Source organism: Choristoneura fumiferana, chromosome 12, assembly GCF_025370935.1.
Source record: "Choristoneura fumiferana chromosome 12, NRCan_CFum_1, whole genome shotgun sequence".
NCBI lineage: Eukaryota > Metazoa > Arthropoda > Insecta > Lepidoptera > Tortricidae > Choristoneura > Choristoneura fumiferana.
The window spans coordinates 13338402-13360356 of record NC_133483.1 but is presented as its reverse complement, the minus strand read 5'-3'; the positions used below and the strand labels follow the sequence as shown (position 1 = coordinate 13360356).

The 21955-nt window shown below is 35.2% G+C and overlaps 1 protein-coding gene across 2 annotated transcripts in view; it reads right to left on the bottom strand.

Moving 5' to 3' along the window:
* LOC141433398 (uncharacterized) overlaps positions 1 to 21955 on the bottom strand; it is a 170811-nt gene that overhangs the window by 70520 nt on the left and 78336 nt on the right. The window lies entirely within an intron of this gene.

The following is a 21955-nucleotide window of genomic DNA, read 5'->3' as shown; positions in this document are numbered from 1 at the left end:
TTAACCATGTACAGTCATCATCATAAACATCAGAGCTGTCTAGGTGCTCGTAAATATCCGTACATGACCGTATTATCGTTCGTGAAATTGCGTGTTCAGATATTTGAGAGCACCTGGATGGCTCTGAAATTTATGATAATGATAGCTGCTGTATTCTACGGAAAATAGTTTTTCTTTTTACAAGATTTTATTTAACTCGTTATTAAGTAAGGTTTTTTTTAATTCGTTTATTGTTGACATAAGGAATCTATGCCTGGCGTCTGTGACAAAGATACAGTCCTCCCTCTCACTTGTCACAAAGCGGTAATGTTTGGGAACAGAAAGGGTTTTAAAGACAAAAAGTTTAAATAACTTTGTATAATGACCCGTCAAGCCAATGCAATTGTCCTACTCGTGTTCCATTTATCAGCAAAAATTACATATCACGTCACATGGCTTAATTTTATACAGCTCAACGGTTGTGAACGGTACTGAGAGTTAAAATTACTTGTCTGTTGTACCTTTTATTCAAGTTCTGTGTACCCTTGTTATAAGGGATATATTTGTATGTTATGAGTCAGTGCGCGTTGCAAAGTGTACGACCCTTGTCACTAGGCAGACACCCGGCTGGAGCTAATTGAAAGTGACTTGTGAAGCTGAGCCTTCCACCTCCACTGATATTAAATTCATTCCATGCCCGTATCTCTCTCGTATTAATCATCCCAGCCTATATACGTCCCACTGCTGGGTACAGGCCTCCTCTCAGAACAAGAGGGCTTGGGCCATAGTTCCCACGCGGGCCCAGTGCGGATTGGGAACTTCGCACGCACCATTGAATCGCTTCGCAGATTCGTACAGGTTTTAAATAATTTATTGAATCAGGCGTTACTTATTACGCATATTTTGCATAAGCTTAGCTATCGTAAGGTCGCGGGTGAGCCAGGAAATTCTTTTAGTTCATTCGTACAGGTTTCCTCACGATGTTTTCCTTCACCGCAAAGCTCGTGGTTTCTCTCTTCTTTTCACTTAAAGTACTTTACTGCCATTCGGGAGGAGTAATACGACCAAAGCTTAATAAATAAAATAGAGCGTGAAGTCCAAACAAACTTGTTTTCGCAGGCAAACTGTAGAAAGTTGCTAAAAGTTTATCTGAGTTTACAGAACTTCCTTAGATCGATCATGACTAAGCTGTAAGCAATAGTTATTTCTGGACCAGTAAATCCATTACATTAGCATTGGAACCAAATGCCACCAATGCATGTATAACGGCACAAAATGCTTATTAAATTATGCAGCATAAGAATTTAAGTTAGTGATTTTCAATTACAACGAGTCCGTTGGATCGGGAGAGTGCTGCCATGCAATTCTGAGTAGCTTCAATATAATTTCAATAGCGGAGCGGCAAAAGCGGCAAGTTTCGTGTCAGAGCGCTCTCCGCGAACAGCTAACTTCACCGTCGGTTACAGCGCTCTGGTGCAGTATTCGCTCTCTTAACTCGATAGCTAATTTGTAGGTTCGTTAGAAATTGATTCGGACTGCAGTCATTTATGGATAAAAAAGCTGGTAGAGTGCTGATCCGACATACTAGTGGGTTCCGTACCACTACACGAGCACGAGCGATCGATTTCACCTCGCAGTAGAGGCACTAGAACAAAAGAATAACATCCTTCCGCATTCTCTACCTGAACAAAACTTTGTTGTTTCAGAAAAGTGCTTACAAATTATATTGCTAAGGAATGGAATTCGTATATGTTGTATGTTTTTCTGTATAATTATACAAATTGAGTTATTCGAGGCTAGAGTAAATAGGTTGTTACTGAACTAGTAAACTACATCTTCGGCCTTACCTACAGTTGCATGCCTGCATTGTGTGAAAAGAGGTCAAACAATACCTCATCAGTTTTTTTTTTAATTTGACGACTGAATGTTATGTCTATTAATTGTCTCCGCTTAGTTGTACCTATTAGTTATTACTAAGTCCAAGGAGATTAAAATCTTAGTATACTTAATACCTATAGGTTTGGGGTGTTGCTTGTGTAATACAAGCAAAGAATTAATACATAGATCGTTCTCGTCAAACTGAACAACATTAGTTCAGCGACTTTTAAAAATAATGGAGTCTTTGAATTTTAACTTTTTCATACAAATTAAATACTGCTATCAATATACGCCATCCTAGAACAGAACTGACGTGGCCTGTCACGCTACAAAGTTTAAGCATTTTGCTTTACATTGCTTCTTCGAATAAACTTAAAAGTGTAATAAAAATTAAAAAAACTATTTATTTTTAAAAGTCGCTGAACGAATGTTGTTCAGTTGGACGAGTATGATCAATGTTTTAATTATTTGCTCATATTACAAGCCACAAACGATATACTAAAACCTAGAATAAATAAATGATAAGGCACCTGAAGTCCGCCATTATCATGAAATAACCAGTGAAAAGTCCTGACCTCAATGAAATGCATGAAAGTCAGAATTTAAATAAACTTATCAAAAGCAACCTGATCCATTGTAATAAGTTACATAGTAAGTTGTCGTAAGGCAACTTTGTTAGGCTGTAAAGGGAACTTAGTACATCGAGGATATTTCAATTAAGTAAACTAGTACTTTTACGCAACATTGAAATTTTGTTTAATTTAGTACTGTCATGCTCAAGCAAATGTATAAAAAAACTGGAATCTTTAAATTATTTTATTCCTCAATGTATTTATCCTCAATTATTGAGATAATTATGTAGTTGAAATAATGCGTAAGAAGCGTAATTCCCTTTAAGTTTAAATCACTAACGAATTTCAGAATCAAACAGAACTAATCGGGATTATTAAACATCAAACGAAAAGTTAATGTATGGCCGACCAAGAAAGTGCGTTACCAATTTTAATGATAGTTTCTACTTCAGAAATAAAACAATTTAGGCCGATTAAATAAGACTTCACAACCACTGTATATTTTTAAATAAACACATTTTTTTTAATTACTTGTGAGTGAAAATAGGCTTTGACGTTTTAAGCGCTACAAATGACATTAAAACCTTAGGGCGGTAAACCATTACTTTAAAACCTTAATGAATTCGCATCGATCCCATCCCATTATTTGTTGTTTTTGAGAAATCTCTTCTTTTCTTAGCCACAGAACAGTTATTCTTATTGAAAAAGACAATTTTACGTATGTTAATGTTGAAACAGTGCAGAAATACAAGGTAACAGCTGTAAATCCCTTATGGTTTTGATACCTATACGAGAATTAATCTAATTTTTATTTGGACTTGTCATTATTTCATCAATACAACGAAATAAAATCAAAACCTTTTATTCCGCAAGTAGGCCGCAAAGAGCTCATTTACATGAGACTTTTCTTATACTTCCAGCGCTTTCGGAAAGGTCATCATTAGCAAGAATTAAGGTAAGTTATCCTACTATTAATAATGCTACAAGCAACTTAGCACACAAAAATATGTAATAAATAAGGTAGGCATTAGGTGGTTCTTACGTTACCACTTTATGCGGTTAACGTATGTTGTAAGTTTAGCTACTAGCGGTTGCAGAGTGTAGGTAGAGTCATTCACGATGACGCGTGCCGTGGTTCTTAATACAATGGCATTAATGTCTAATTTTGACAAAACCACGCGTCTTCGTGGATGGCACTAGGTATACCTATTTTTATGGGTAGCGAGGTACTTCGTTTTTTTTTTACTTGGTTGGTGCAGGTTTGTTCGGTGCAGGTTTCCTCGCAATATTTTCCTCCACCTCAAAACTCGTCATAAATATCAAATATGATTTCGCACATAAATTCCGAAAAAAATCTGAGGTCTTCTGCTTGAGATGCACAGATCAAACCAGTAGACTAGCATGGCACAATGCGTGTTATTAAATTAATTTAATATATATATATATATATATATATATGTGTTTGTTCAAGCAATATAAATAGAATTCCTTGCTAATCCTAGTGCCGTCCGTTCGTCCGGTCGCCCTTCCTACTTTAATTTTATAATATCAATCGTTTAAACCGTTGGTTGATTTCTTTTGATTTAGTTGTTTTAATTAATGTTATCGACGGTGTAAAAAATAATAGCGTTTGTGTTTTGAAACCGAAGCTTTTTATAATACTTTTTGTTCTCACTGTCACATTTCATTTAAGTTATTTTACTATTTTATATACGACTAATTTCACCTATGCGGTAGTAATTAGTTTTTCAAGTAGCCCTGTATTAAAATTTACAGCAATCTGCTTCCGTACGCAGGTATTTCTCAGTGTTCTCAACTAGTTCGGAATACCTCGACCAGTTACTATCCGTCAGAGTTAATGACGTAGGTAGATCTCAACACGCAATTATTACCCCTTAACAATGTTGCGATACAACTTTCAATTTAATTATATCTGGCAGTGAATTTTCGGTGATAACGGGAACCAATTATAATAATGTTGGTGAACAAATTTTTTGACTTGCGTTTACGTTAATTTGTTTTGATTGAAAACGTTTCCTGTCTTTTGTGGTTATAATTTTGATTACAACGAGGTTCCGATATAAAAAAGTTATCTAGTAATCATATAATAATGTAATAACCATATAGGTATTAAGAAAGAAAGAAAAATAATACAAAATTTGCGATTTATTAACATTGAACATGAAATAATAATAATAATAATTCATTTCTTTATTCACAGACCATAAAGATATTATTAGTGGTAAGTAAAATGTGCAGATTATTTAATAGTTGTTCGGTTCTAGTTAAGGCAGAACAAATGCCTCACTATGCTTTTCACTATTATCAGTTATAAGTCATGTAATTTAAAAGTATACTTGTATGTACATTCCTATTTTGCGTCGACACAAAATCCCTTTGCCACATCTATTTTCCTGGACCCTAGTTGTTCCGTGAAAGATGGCAGTTGCTTTTATACAAGTGAGTTACGGTAAATGGTCATAGTCGCCACGCACTTAAACTGACTATAGCTTTATAAAGCACTCCATTTCATCGTTGAATGTGAGCTGTGTTTAAAAGAATATACGGCCGAGCCATGCTTGAGAACGACCGGGTTTTAAAAGCAATTTATCTAACATTCCTCTGGTCTCGTTCATTTCTCTCTAAAAATTCTGGTCGAGGTTTAGTTCTATTAAGTTACCGCAATTATGTATCTGTATTAAGGTGAAACAGGGTTGAACAAATGGTTTAAGCGGCAACAAGCTTTCACATGCCTTTATGATCCATTATTAAATTCTGTTGTAACCTAGACCTACCGAATAGTTATGGAGATATTAAAGAAGGTACATCAAAAGTTTTAGGTACAATAATGGTAATGAGTCTCACTAAAATCTGTGTGACAAGGCGTGAGAAATTAAAATTAAGTAAAACTAACTGTACTGATAATGCCAAACGATCGTTTGACTTATTGCTTTTCTACTAATAGTTGTTCTGCTAACTGTAACAATAACAAAACAAATGATTGACCAAAAGTTTGATCTGCATTCTATTTCTATTTTCTGCCGACTGACTAATCGACGAAACGAGTACCTACATTGCGCAATGACACTATACTAACCGATTTCTGCAAATAGTTGTCTAGTTGACAAAATTCGGTGAACGAATTGATTGGTGCCCATGGAGACATATTTTAAAATTGAGAATAATGTTGCTACTATGGTTCTAAAAAGTTACCGCTATTTTAGTATATGATTTAACATGTCCGGTACATCAAATTCACCTTGAAATAATAATCACGCAATCTTATATCATAACATAAAAATTGTATACCTACAAGAATTATACTTTATCAAAATTCAAATTCAAAATATTTATTGCATGGTCATGAGTTCTACATATATATTAAATAAGTATATATTTAGTTAACAGTGTACCATGTCCTGCCTCGGACTAAAATTTAAGTTAAAATAGTACTAGCATAAAGATAGATAGATTTATTTATTACTTAGTGAAAATTACATTACTCTCCATACAAAATGTCTAAATATAAAGATTTTTATGAATTCTTCAATCGTCAATAATAAAATTAAATTTAGAATAAAAATAATGATCCAAATAAAATAAAAAACATAAATTTTACAAAAATACGAAAATAATATAATATGTCAATAAGTAAAATCATGTCAAAAGAGTAGTACACATGACAAGATGTATCTATTTACTTTTGAATACTACACGAGCAACCATATATGAAAATAAAAGCTAAAATATTCCATATACCAATTCAACAGTTAAGTTTGATCGATAAGTGAGCCTAAGTACTTACTTAATCTCTATCTCAAGGGTATCTTCAAAAAACAGTATAGTTATATAAAATAAATCATAGTCCTTAGTGAGAATTTCAGTAGTTCACAGCTCTAGTCGGTGCAGTCTCAGGGGAGGTACATAGGCTAAAAGCATGACGGGCCTGCGATGGGACGACAAGCTGCGAAAATGCCGTCCATTAAATTTGCCGTTCCGAACTAAGTTGCGGAGAAATTGTTTTAGTTGACATCAGAGGGAATTCGAATGATTGGGTGTAATTAAACGTTGTGACTTCACCAGGTTTTTAACTTTAACTAGCGAACATAACGTTTGATTAAAGGTCCCGAGTGACATCTGGACATTGGGAAGTAGTTTAACCTACAATAAATTTTGTTACATAGGTATTTCATTATTAATGCAAGCTTTCATATGACTGTAATTTTTGTTGCCTGAATAGCATTTTTAATCGACATCAAAAAAAATGGGGAAATTATCAATTTTTTTTGTTTGTTACCTCAGAACTCCGTCATTTATGAACCGATTTGAAAAAAAAATCTTTCGGTCGTCTACGAATGCTTTCAATATATATGCTTTTTTTTTTGCAGGTGGTAGGACCTTGTGCAAGGTCCACCCGGATTGCTACCACCATCTTCCTCGCTAATCCTGCCGTGAAGCAGCAGTGCTTGCACTGTTGTGTTTCGGCGTGGAGAGTAAAACAGCCGGTGAAATTACTGGCACGTGAGATCTTAGGCCTCTAGGTTGGCAACGCGTTTGCAATACCCCTGGTATTGCAGATGTTTATGGGCGGTGGTGATCTCTTTCCATCAGGAGACCCACTTGCTCATTTGTCATCCAGTCGAATAAAAAAAAATTAGGTCCCATAAGCACAAAATCAAAATCTGATAATTGGATTCTATGGAAATCGAGGGAACTCTTCAAATATTGTAGGAACGCCTATGTAACTATGTAACTAGGAGTAACTCGTGCATTTGCTCTTGAAAATCATCATTTGGTGTAGTGGAAATGATGATGAAGACCAAATTTGACCAAAGGAGCGACTACTCAATAAAAAGTCACGGGTTGAATTTCAATTACTTTACGCAGTTGCTAAACCATTTAAGCTCATCGTAATTCGTATGGTGAAATGGAACGGGTGATGTGATGAAGCACCAGGACTCCTCAATACTCAATAATGAACGTCTCTGCATCGGAAAAAGCAATTTTTCGTAAAAGGTGACGAGCAGTTGACATTAAACTATTGTATTTTAGTTCTTTTACACTAAAAAGCGTGTTTTTTTTTTAACAAAATTATAATCGACTACAAAAAACCATGAAAATAATTTTCTAACAGTCTGAAGTTGATGCCTCAGCACGAGCCAGCAGGAGTGATTGAAGCCCAATATACTCGTATAGTTGTAGGTGAGGTAGACAATTATAGGTCTACTCCTGCAAGCTTGTGCTCAGGCACCGACTTCAGACAGGTAGATAATTATTTTCATGGTTTTTTGTAGTCGGTTCTATTTTTGTAATTTTTTTTTAAATGTTTGTTACCTCAGAACTCCGCCGTTTATGAACCAATTTGAAAAATTTCAATGCAATCTTTCGTAAAAGGTGACGAGCAGTTGACATTAAACTATTGTATCTTCCAATTTACACTAAAAAGCGTGAAATAAAATATTAAACTAAAAATTGACCCGACTATAAAAAACATTGAAAATAATTTTCTACCAGTCTGAAGTTGGTGCCTCAGCACGAGCCAGCAGGAGTAATTGAAGCCCAATATATAAGTATGTAGGTAATGTTGACGACTATGGTCCACTCCTGCTGGCTTGTGCTCAGGCACCGACTTCAGACTGGTAAAAAAATATTTTTATTGGTTTTTGTCGTAGGTTTAATTATTTGTTATAAAATGTTTTCATCCTATCTACATGACCGTACGAAATTTTAAGTCAATCAACGACTCGATTTCGATTTCGATTTTCTTCACAATTTGGTAATAATTACCATACCAGTTGAATATCGCCTGGCTTTTACTGACTGCTTGTACTTATACATACATAGACAAATTTTAGCTCAAGACAGGGTTAGCAATCAAAAATAGTTATTATGTCCAAAATTGTACAAATACCGGCTTAACTGAAGTTTATCTCCCCGAAAAGCACTTTTCATTGATGACTTTCGTCATAATATACTTAAAGCGTATCGTTTAACCGCGTATTGAGGTCATTACCCGTAATTAATTGCCACTTGTGCCAACTGCGCTCCATCGGTCTCATTTATGTGCCATCGTTCGGAAACGGCATAGAGGTATTTGTACCGCAACAGCAATAATTGCTTGTAGGTCCCAACAGGCACTAGAATTATTAGCAAGTACCTACAGTAATTGTCTTGAATTACTACTTGAACACTAACTTAAATGTTAGTATTTAAAATTCCTCGTAGATGAATTCATAAAGGATTTGAATACGTTTCAGCGCTGCGTTAGAAATATCTGAAGCTTTATCAATACACGAAAATATTCTGTTGTTGTTCTCTGCTATTTGTGATGCGCACACCGAAACTGGGGCAATCAACGACGAAAACTTTTCTTTTCTTTTATCAACTTTAATTGTAGATATCATACACCGAAAATAGAAATACAATGCCAAAAAAAGTATTTTAAGTTGGATTATTTAATGAAAGATATAATAAAGTAGGCCAAAATGTTTTTTTTTAATTACTACAGCTAGATAATAAACGGCTAGATAATTAACAGAATTATCTGAATAGCACTAAATTAAGTTAACGTCTCTGGTTGATAAATTATTTTTAATTAAGCAGGTAAATAAACATGCTCGGCATCTCGTTAAATGCATAGCTGTGCATGCTGCACGTGACACTTGTAATTTATGTTTTTTTTCGTTTTTTTTTTGTTTTATACACATCAAGAAACTACCACATGTCTACTGCCGGACAAAAGCCTCCTCAAAAGCCTCGCCAATAAGCTCGATCTTCACTAAAGATTATTTACCTGATTTTCATGCCAGCTGGTATGGTGGAGTCCTTGTCTCATCTTTACATAGTTTTAAACAAAGTCGCTTATGCTGTCTGTCCCTCTTTATGTGTTAATATAGGTACGCTCAGCTCTTTCGCTTTACGCAACTGAATTTAAATGCGGCTGCGGAAACCGGGGTAGATAATAGTGATATAACAAAACAGACATCCTCACTTATCCACATTACATCGAACACACACTCACATACACTCACACACACATACACACACACACATACGCACATACGCACGCACGCACGCACACACGCACGCACGCACGCACGCACGCACGCACGCACGCACGCACGCACGCACGCACACACACACATACAAAAGTATCTTTACATCAATTTTCATGTTCATAGTTAATTTAATTAATCAATCACAACCGGCTATTGAAAAACCGTAATCTATCGAAGTTGTAACGAGAATTAAAAAAAATGTACAATTCCTATAAAACATTGCCGTGAGATAGCTTCTAAGATCGCACGACGCTTTTTCAGAATTAAAAGAGTGAGGAAAATAGCATCTTCGGTTAACGGTCGTCAATATAGGTACATGTGCTCATTAATCTACGGCGCCTATTCATATTGTCAAGTGAAACTTATCACCATAATGTCAGTAGCAAATTTTTGCACATTTTGAGGTAATTTTATTATCCAGACTTGACAAGATTTATTACAATTGCAATCAAATCTAGAATGCTTAAAAAACCTTTAAATATTTAAATAACCAGCCTATCAATTTGTCAAAGGGCCAGCAATGCTGTCAAGGGCAAACCTCTTGAGGGGAGGTTTGACCTTAAAGGAGGCCTAGTAGGTTACTCTTTGAGTAAAACAATAAGACGTTTTAACATTTTTTTAACATACCACTCATGTTACGGGTGTCCATGGACAGGGGTGATTGCTTACCATTAGGTGACCCGGATCTCGTTTACCCCCTCTCAAATAAAAAATAAACACTTAGAAAGAAACTGCATCAACTTCGAAAAACTGACGACCTAACTAAATTCAATCATGGTAGAGATAAGATTTAGAAGATTGTGTTGTATTGTATTACTCTTTATTGCACATAAAACATAATAATTATGAAAATAACAGTTAACAAGAAAAGATGTACAAAAGCGAACTTATCCCTTAAAAGGATCTCTTCCAGTTAACCTTAACCGTTAAAGATAAAGATAAAAGATAAAAATATTTATTTGTTAAAACACGAGTTACATAAAATACAGCTCACTGTAGCATTTCTAAATTAAGCTTCACCGGTAGTTTTTTCGGTTGATTACGATGATATTACAGATAAGGAACGATTTAAGAAAATAGCACATCGATAATGCGATAAATTAACTATAATCTGCGGCCGGAGGTATATCTCGAATAGCTCATTAAAGAGACTTAGCCACGACGTTATAAACTTTGCCGTGGTCGGAATAATGGACGTCATTTGTTACCTAAGATTAAGTAACGCGAAGACAATGACCTTAGTTGTAAAATGAAAGATAAGCTGTTATTAACGACCTTAGTCTTGTATCCGAACTGCTAGTTATTGTTCTTCATCAATGGTAGTTTTGTCTTTGGACATGTCGTAGCTTGTTAAAAATTTATCTACTTATTACTAGCTGAGCTACAAAAATCGTCTGCGCTACGGAACTTCGTAGAAGCTCTACGTTGTAGCTTTCTACGCGTATGTATACAAATGCATTGTAAGGTACAAACAGCACATTTAAAAGAAAGAAAAAAACCGGCCAGGAGTGTGTCACGCCCAAAATAGGGTTCCGTAGCCATTACGAAAAAATTAAGTAATATTTTTCTAAGGATTTCGTATTTATACGGAATCTTCCAAGTTTAGGTATATTTAAAACCTTAGGCTGCTGTTTACTCATAAACTACTAATAATTCTGAAGCAAACAGCCGTTATAGTTTTCCTTGAAAGTTTGATATACTAACTACCATACTGCATTTTTTCAAATTTTTCTACCTACCGGTTTAGATTTCAATGAAAATTTGCACTTTAAAGTTGAATATTTCGCAAACGAATCACTGAATCGAAAAATCTTGGTAAAAAACCCCTAATGATTTTAAAAGAACAATCCAACGATACCCCACACTATAGGGTTGGATGAGAAAAAAAAAACACCCCCACTTAACGTCTATGGGAGGTACCATAAAAAAAAATTGAATTTTTTATTGTACTATTTTGTCGGCATACTTTACATATATATCCGTACAAAATAACAGCTTTCTAGCATTGATAGTCCCTGAGCAAAACCGTGGACGGACAGACAGACAGACATGGCGAAACTATAAGGGTTCCGTTTTTGCCATTTTGGCTCCGGAAACCTAAAAAGGTTGCCTGGAAGAGATCGCTCTTAAGCGATAAGGTCGCCTATTGCTTACCTTGTAATTTTCTCTCAGTGTACATATTTTCTGTATCGCTTACTATTTCTGGTGTACAATAAAGAGTCATTGTACTGTATCGTGTCTCTCATTCTAAGCCTTTTGCTTATGTCGTGGTTAATGCGGTAATATATGAAATCCCTTTGCAACAGAGCAGAGTACAAAACCTCTTAACAGATAGCTACACAAGTAGAAATCACATCTCTCTGACGAGGGCTCTCAAGTACGCTACACGGCAGATTAAACTGTTACATCGAGTGAAACGTTTCAGCTGCGAGTGCCTGCCTGAACTGTAGTAAGTATACCGACCGGCTTGACGGTTAAATATAAGAGTGTTTTAAGCTCTGCTGGTATCGCCATTCTGCAGTCGCAATACAATAATATTAGACTTTTTGCAGCCGCCTATGGATTCTTAAATAAGTGCGTCACTATGAATACAATCAATAAATATTCAAGCGCGTTATTAAGTCCGAAAATATGTTTGAGCATAATAATATACCTAGCGTTCTATCTGATCATCTGATCTGAAATCATGAACCCACAAACCGCCGTGGAAATAACCTCAAACGTGTAATATATGCAATAGCGGGTGCGTAAAAATAATTTAATTTTAAAGTATTTTCTCGCCCACTGCACCTTTACGGGAGAAACTTGACCTCTTATTGCGAAAAAAAGATGTCTTAAACCTCAAATGTGGGTAAGTTAGTACTTTTTTTGTTTAACAAAACAAGAATATCTTTGCGCGGTTTAATAACGTCGTTTTAATTTAATAAAAGTCAAGGAACATAAACTTGTCCAACTACATACAAAACCACTCTAACATTCCACCAGACATTGTAAGACCGACGTCAGACAATGACAAGCAGTCGGAAACGTATAAACAATAGAAGAGCGGTTAGCGTAACATGGAGTTTCTCCCATGCGTTTTTTTTTGCGGTGATCTAGTTAGAAAGACGGGCAAATATTGACAAAGAAAATAGTTCCAACCATGTTCCAACAAAACTGTCTCAGTAGTCTATTAATTTGACATAATATGTCGTCGTAAACAGGTCGTACCAAGGATTTAAACTTGATTCGCGCCTTCTGAATACGCGTTTAAATATTTATGTAACTTGCGGTGAATTTGATATTTACTGTGAGATTTTCAGTGAAGCGAAATATCTCGTAGAAACTTGTTTGCACTTGCAAAGTGAATTAAAACTATCACCATAATAGTAAATTTAAAATCCTTATTAAAAATCATCTCATATTCAAAAACAAAATTAAAACTATACGTTTAAAGTTCCCCATCCGTACTGGGCATATGAGACTTTTTGGACACACTGCACCCACTTGGCTACAATCTGGAGTAGAACGGTAACGTTTACGACTTACACATAGTGGTCGGAACTGACTAGACGTTAAGGAAGCATTTCTGATAGATTAGCCAAATCATTTGGCCAGTAACGAATAATTGCGGCGCCAAATTTGTAGACAAAAACTAGTCATTAAAAAAATTAGAAAAGATTCATCAGTGGAAAGTCTAAGAACTCCCTGCCATAATTGTTAACTATAAAACGATACAATTAAGGGTCATAATTCTGGGGTAGAATGTAGCCCCCGCTTATGCAATAGCATTGCACTGTTAGAACGAGGTTATAATTCACTTTTACGTGCGTGATATTATACATTTGTCCGTTCAATACAAGCCCTGACACTATAGGCGACTGGCAGACTAGATACGCAAGGTACACGACTCACTTAGATCACGAGCGCTAGTTACATAATCTGTGTAATGGGTTAAACAGGTTTATGTCGAGTGTCAGCGAATGTCTGTTGTTACTTGAATTCTTAAGGTATGGGAAATGCATATTCATTTGCCACGTTTTAGCCACCTTCTCACATTTATTTTATAATTAACAGTATTTAACCCTAAGGTAAGCAAAATAAAAACGACTAAGAAACTACGTGCTTTGATTAATCTTAATTAAAAATGGGCAAATTCATTATGATCTTCATACACTTTCAAGTTTTTTTTTTAAATACGTATTAGCAATACCTACTTATGTTCCTCTTCTTATATTTCTCCTACTTTAGTAAGAAAAACATAAGAAGGAATTCTTATGTTTTTCTTACTAATATTAATTCGAATACACCAGTAACCTCTACCGCCATGCAAGTCACGAGTCAGATAATCCTCAATTGATTGAAAATATTCAACGGTTCTCACTCTCGGGTTTCAGGTATCCGATTTGTTCAACAGGAAAATAAGTTTTTGTAAAAATTTAATTTTTAATACAAGCTTTTTTATGCTGACTTTTGTTGATTGTGCTTACATTGTACCCTAACTACATTTGCATACCAAATTTCAAGTCGATGCCATTAACCGTTGAAGAGTTCCGTCCTTCGGAGACGTTCTTGGCTAGACTACCAGGATGTCACTACCATATTATTGTGTTGTCATGCAATTTACATAAGTATGCCAAAGTTCAAGACAATCCGACTACAAGAAGTGGGTCAATTTTACTTGCAAGATTTGACCCGCAGATACAAGATCTGATACATAGTTACTACAAGATACATTGAAAGTTAAATAAAAGCTGTTAAAATCGCATTGATTTTCAAGCCGTTCCATTGATTTATTCAAAGAAGAACATAAGTTAGACCGGTTTTGTTTATAAAAGGAGATGTATGTTGTCCAAATACATTGTATATTGACGATACGACCAAAACCATTAAACGGAAATTTGAGTGTAGCCGAAAAAAAACAATATCGATGAGCCAGCTTTGAGTATCCATATAGATATAGGTATATGTAAGCTATGAATAAGCTTAACAATACCAAACGTGGTATTTTTTCAATTAAATGAATAGCCGATAAATCACAAAGAGGCATACGCTCAACCTTTGTTCCCGTTGAACAATAAACCTGTCAAGGTTTTTCAAAATTTGAAATATGCACAAACGAGATGTTCCGCCTCCCCGCACAATCCAATTTAAACACAAACTGAACTTCTTTGGAAAATTTTACCTTCTTGCAACAATAACATGGGTATGATCTTATTTGAAATTTAAATCTCTCCAATATTTACTTCGAAACTATGTTAGAAGTTAAAATGTCAGTCCAGAGTTATTGCGAGAACAAAGTGTAAGAAGTTAAATGAAAACTTTATTCGTTCCCAGCGCGGATAGATTCAATCTTGACTTCGTGAATCTAATGGAGGATGCTAACGAATTAGTTTATTATCTTGGTGGCATTCCGGACTAAAATCAAACTTACTTTACTTACCTTTAAAATGATAAGGGAAAAACTTTGGAGTAAGGTTTGCTATTTTAAGCAGCGCAAACAGAATACTTCAATTTAACGTTACTGGGTTCCATTGATTTCATGAGACGTTTTACTAATTCAAATCCATTCAATTGTACAAATGAACACTTTTTTTTATCAAATTTATTATATTTTTCTATTTGAAAGCAATATTGACAAAATCTATTTACAGACGAATAAAATACCTACAAGATACTCCGTAGATAATTTCTGCCATGGGATGCACAGTATAATGTAATCAAGTACCAATTTTGAATACCGCTCGCTAAAATCGTTCAAGGCCACAAGGGGTCAAAAATCTCCTAGACATGGTTATATTTAAAGAAAGCCCGCAAAATAGGTCCAGAATGTTTGATGGCCCTCGCAACTATACTGGCGGGTATAAATTCCAACCAAAGCAAGAACATAAAACAATAACAATTCCTAGTAAAACAGTTAACGTGAGACTCGGAAGGCGGCGTCAATTTGCGAAGCGCGCGGTTTCGGATGTCGTTCCATTAGGGTGCCGTCTAATGGTCGCCGTTACTACTCGCTAGCCTATAACGCTGTAGATGCTTTTATAATTAACTGTCGTTGATTATTTAGAGGCCGTGGTATTCCAGTGGTTTGCCCTATTGCGTCCTAAGCAGAGGATCGTCAGTTCACATTTCGGAGAATTTCGATATTAATGTGGAGAATTAATACCGAGCTTTACGGTAAGGACATTGTGGGGAAACTCACACATTTTCAAAATTCAATGATGTAAAAGTGAAGTTAAAACTTAAACTTCTTGTAATACCGTTCAAAAGTGATGATGATTGCTATTCAAAATAGTTTATGATACATTCACAGTTCATTTATACAACTAAAAGATCGTATGGATAATAGAGATACAGCTCATATCTTACAAACTTGAAATAACATGAATATTTTAGCAGTCTTGAATGTTAACGCACATAATGTTTGGGTTTGTTAAGTGAATAAAATTAAGTTGCGTCTAGCTTGATTCAAACTTTATTAGAAGCCTAGACTACAGAGAATTACATTGGAAAAATATGAATGTTGATATCATTACACAAGAAAACGTTAACACGCGGCATGTTCACAAGATTTTATGCGAACCTTTATGGGAATATTCATCAAATTGATATTTTTCAGCCGAAGCGGGTGACGATCAAATTTATTAGGCTCAAAATGAAATTACAGTATATTTTCATCGGAGCAGACACGAAACGATTACTTACGGACGAGGTTTCTCTCATTCATCATCGTGATGGGGTAATTAGTGGTCCGGCTACTAATTTAGATTAATCGGTCTTCAATGGGGCTCTGTTATTTTATTTATATGGTCACCTATCCAACAAAACAACAGCTTGAAAAATAACTTGCTTGAAAAATAGCACGTTTTAATCTGACAAAAATAATGGAAAATACTCGGGTCTTACTGAAGTAAATTCATGTTAGCAACTAAAAAACCAGTTATCCATTTTTTCAGACACGACGTGAAAACTTTAAAACATCTTTTATAACTGTATTATTTTACAAAAAAATAGCTTCAGTGTACCCCGCGGAGATATTTTAATGCCTTAGCATTTAAGATTTTCTTAATGAAACATCTGTCACAATAATTTTGAAAACATTTCAGAATTATTCAAGCGTAGTCCGAAGTAATGAAATAAGGAAAATTACCGTAAAAAAAAGTCACAACCAGAAGCACATTTCATTCCAATAAACAAAACAAACGAATGTACATATATTAAGTTATCATATCACAAATGTTTTTTTGTAAAATATGATGAGATTAAACGATATAAATGGTCGCTTATTTTATTGCCATAAATCACGTCATTATGGTTCGGTACCAAGAATCGAGAGCCTTGCCGCGACTTAGTCCAAACGTGACAATTTAACCTGGACGGTGCTTCTACCGCTCACATGTGGTTAAGAAACTCTTCACATGAGGAGAGGCATACATGTGTATTATGTAGTTTGCACGCTAGCCTCTGGTGAACCAGGGATTTCTTGTAATGGATCTGTTAATCAGATAAATTGCTTTACAAAAATACCCGTTGAGAAATTATTAGCCAATTACGAAAAAAGCAACGACTTTGCCTTTTCAGGTAAGGAACCCTAACAAGCAAAGAGTTAGATACTCTGATGATGTTTTATCATACCTACCGAGGAACAGCAAAATATGGATTTTCATCCAAAAGAAAATACCAAAAATCCTCGTCTTCATTTACGTAATAATATGAGAGTACTCTTTTAAACTGAGAAATATTTATTTCTAGATTTTACGTGTTTATTCCCTTATTCTGTGAAAATTTTGATTTATTAACCTGACCAACTTAAGAGAGTTGAAAAACCATTAATATTGTAATTTTTTCAAAGTTCAATATCTCAAAAACCGATTTTTTCGAACATAGCTAAGAATAGCAGAAAACACAGCAAGAACATAGCAAGGAAATTCAATTTCACGTAAAAACACTCATCGAAATCGGTCCGCCGGTATAGAGCTACGATGCTATAGTTATACATTAGCGTCAAACGTATCGTGTTTTATTAATGTTTATTTGGGCACAAACGGTACATTATTTTTAAACCTTAACATAGTTATCACTGAGATCCAGCTGTCTACGAAATCGTCCAACCGTTTTAGGACAAAAATGTAACAAAAAATCACTCACGAACTTTCTCATTTTAGTATTTAGTCACTAATCCTGTTTAAATAATCAGCACCGCCATCAGGCATAGTGCAAAAATAGTCACCGGGTTAAGCCAAGCACTCACAGGCCGGGTGATTATGGAAATCTGCTTCGAGCATTAGTCGACTCGCTGAATACTGATGATAATTCCAGGCTAATATTATTGTATGACGTTTTAACTCACAGCTTCGTTGTAAAAGGCATCGCAACATTTATAATGGTATGCTACAATTTCTCTTTACCAGATGCCGTTAAGTGCTTAGCGACACCTGCGTTATATTTTTAAATTTAGTGAATATGCCTGTCTGAAGTATTTCATTTATAAGTGGGGGGAGGGGGGCGACCCACGGGCCTCCCGCTTAGGTTGAGACCTATGTGGAAGCTTGCGTCCCTGAAGTATTACGTAAAGGGGGGACTGGTTCCTCTCCAAACCTGCTGAATAGTCGCGTATTATTACTTTTAAACGTACATAACATTTTAAAATTATGAAGAGACATTTTATTAAATAAAGAAAATTTTGTCTTTTCAACCAAAACACAATATTGTGTAAAAATAAGCAATCGCTGAACGTGCTTAAACAGGAAAATCAAGAACTTCTTTATGTATTTGACGTCTTTTTTCTCATAATTTATAATTCACTAGCCTACCCGCGACTCCGTCCACGTAGAATGCGTTTATGGCTATCCTGCGGGAAATATGAAATTGTCTGGGATAAAAACTATGTTATGTCCTTCCCCAAGACTTAAACTATCTGCTTACCGAATTTCATCTAAATCGGTTCAGCGGTTTAGACGTGATACGGTAACAAACAAACAAATAAACAGACTTACAAACTTTCGTATTTATAATATAAGTGGAATAGGATTTGTCATTCTTTCATATGATTAATTCGTTAGCTTCTGCCCGCGACTTAGTGCGCGTGGAATTCGGTTATCGCGCGCTTTTCCCTCGGGAACTGTTCATTTTCCGGGATAAAAAGTAGCCTATGTCACTCTCTGGCCCATAATCTATCTATATGCCAAAAATCACGTTGATCCGTCGCTCCGTTTCGACTTGAAAGACGGACAAACATACAAACATACAAATACCTACACAAACACACACACTCACATTTATAATATTAAGTATAGAATAAGTATAGATTTAAATTATGTATGACAGTGAAGTCGGTCGCAGATTTACAGTTTTATTTAAGTACTGTCCATATTAACCAACATTTTCCTTATTAAACACACGACATTAAAAAGATTCCCGGTCAAAAAATTGTTATAGTTAATACGAGTATATGATAATCCCCGAATTTTCCAATCATAATAACAATGTAACTATCTAAACACTAAAACATAAATAGTACCAGACCTACAGTGGCGAAGAGTATCATTTAGAAACAGAGACGTAAGCAGACTGCCGTTGGTCCGAAATGGCCTCTTACGGAAAATTGCTTTGAACCAGGCAGCGCCGGCCACCAAATGCTCCAACGTCTTGAGAATAAATCTGGAATGCTCTTATGTGAACGGGTATATCCGTCCAAGAATGAGTCGACAAGGATATGACATTATGTATGAATTCAACAACGGCCCATCTTATATTTATGATAGCCAAACCTTTTAACCTCTGAAGGTTTTAAGCGTGGACAGAGGTCAAATTATTTTGTTTCACTATTGAATGTTTTGAAATTTACAGCACATTGGTATCAACTATAATGCTGTAAAATTTGTTGACGTGAAAACCTAGAACCTATTGCAAAATAATTAGTCTGTTCAGTAAATCGATTAATTTATTCATTGAATAGATCAAAGTATTTTTGTCTATTTTATTATTTACAATAGGTACTTCAAAGACTGTTTATTTAAAATAAAAACAGTTTTTTTTTTATTTTAAGCTAAATTAATAAAAATCGCTTATTCAATCAAGTATTAATCGATTTTTAAAATGTCAAATTTTCCACCATCTGTACGCTAGTCTATGCTACTACAAATTTTACACGAGTTTCATTCAAAAAATAACGTCAGATTTTTATGTTTAGAAAATTAAATATTGAAATCAAGTGAATTTTGGTGAGAAAAGTGAGTAGACGTCTAGTTAAATGACACGAATTATAGATAAATGTGTTATTGATTCGATCCAGTGGGTGTTTATACAAGAATTTTGATGAAATCGGTTTGTTTACACTTTCCATAAATTGGATTGGCATGACGTATAGTCTAGAGCTCTGTTAAGTAACTTCATAAGTTCAACAGTTGGAACTCATTACCTATTGGTAATTTTTGAGCTGGTCGCGTTTTTGCATGGATCCTCACTGATGAAGTTTAAGTTACTCGTACTTTACTTCTAGACTACTAGATTTGTATTCCTTTTTAGTTTTTTTAAAGTAATGGGGTTTTTGATGTTTTTAATGAATTCGTTACAGAACCTTCTTATTTTAAACAATACACCTCAAAAATTCTTAATGAAAACAACAAGACGGTAGTCTAAATTATGTAGGCACTTTTTCTGATTGCCAGCCCAGCGTAACCCGTTTGCTGGAGGAGGTCTAAGGCTCCGAGGCCCGTCATGCATATTCAAAGGCGAGCTCGAGCCAAGTGGCTCAATGTTTCTTCGCTACACTAAACTGCCGCTTTATTCTCTTATCCTGTATGAATGTGTATTACGGCACACCAATTCTGGTTACAAATTGATAATTAAGTCGCTACTAAAATTTTAAGTATTTAATTCTGCGTCTGAAAATAATATAATCCTGTCAGAGGCGTCAGAAATAAAAATTGGTACTACAAATAGATCCTGATACTAATTCGCATTATGATTCTGATACTGACATAAATCTTAATGGATGCCATAGTTGGGCACAGATTTTGTTTTTAGAATATTATAAGAGCTTAATTTGAACCAATAAGTAAGTCTATTACTTCAAGGTGTATCTACTAGATTTGCAAAAGGACAATTTGAGATGATATACAGCAAAAACGTAGAAAATAAATGTACTAACATTACTAAAAGATACCATGTAGAACAGACTGGTCCCATAATTCAATAGTTCATCGCAGAAACGCAATAAAAGGCATATTTCCCATACGTGCCGCGCACATAAATTTCCACATAGGAAAGATAAACATTTGCTCCGTTTGAGAATTAAGGTCAGGGCATCTGATCAACGCCCAAAAAATACGAGGCGTTAATTAAGCGAATTCCTTATTCCCTAGTCCGTGCGGAGTCGAAAACAAAAGATCAACTACTTAAATAACCACAAGTCACTCAGCTTTACGATGACACGACTAAATTACCAAATTTTGAGCCCAAAACTCAGGAGAACCAGATACCCGCTGTTATCAAGGAATTAAATTCTAGTTTAGTGTTGATTAAGTTTTGGAATTGTACCAACACCTTGCTAATTGGTTTTAATTACAGTTAGTGTTGGCTAGTCCGGCCAAGTCACAAGTCGGTAGAGCAAGCGTTGCTGGGAAGCAGCCAGGTAAACATAACCGCTGGGGACGTTGCTGTTCTAGGTCAATCGAGAATGAATACTTTATGATAAATGAACAGCGTGACTCATAAATGTGTGAGTTACTAAAATACGTTTCACACAAATTACGAAGCACTTTTTTATAACTGTTTCCTGTTCGTCGGTATACCACTAGGTAGGTACAGATTCTACTCTCTACTAACTTCCTGACGTATAGGATAGGATATTCTTATAGGATATTAAAATAGAAAACTCACGTGAGCCATAGACATATTTATTGCAAGACGCTCCCATACCTACCACCTAATACCTATGATCGCTCCACATATTTAGATCCATGACTAAAGATCTCAGATGGATACCTATCAAATGAACCCTAGACACTTGTTATATCTAACAATATTTGAATGCCAGATGCAGGATTCCTAACCTATTAAAATATACTTTCGGATCTATCCAAGGTGTTTAGTCATCAGTCCTAAAAATTGTCTATTGATAGCCGATGCCAAACAACGTATTATTTACGTTATAATATATTTTTTGGTTAATCGTTCGACAAACTCTAAGGATTTTAGATAGATATGTAAATCCGAAGCTGCCGGACAATACATGATTATTAAGATAAAAAATAAGTTTTTGTGTGATTCCAAGTTTATCAATAAATACGATACAATGAAGTCGTTATTTGCTTATTCTTTGCTAGAGAACACGATCTATCTTTCTGTCTAAGAACATTTCAAGTTCACCCATTCGTTAGGCACGTAAAAGAATAGACAAAATCATTCATACATTAGTATTAGTATCTGGCATAATGAAACTGACACACGCAGCCCGCAGTCTTCGGAACGGTTAGTTTATCGAGC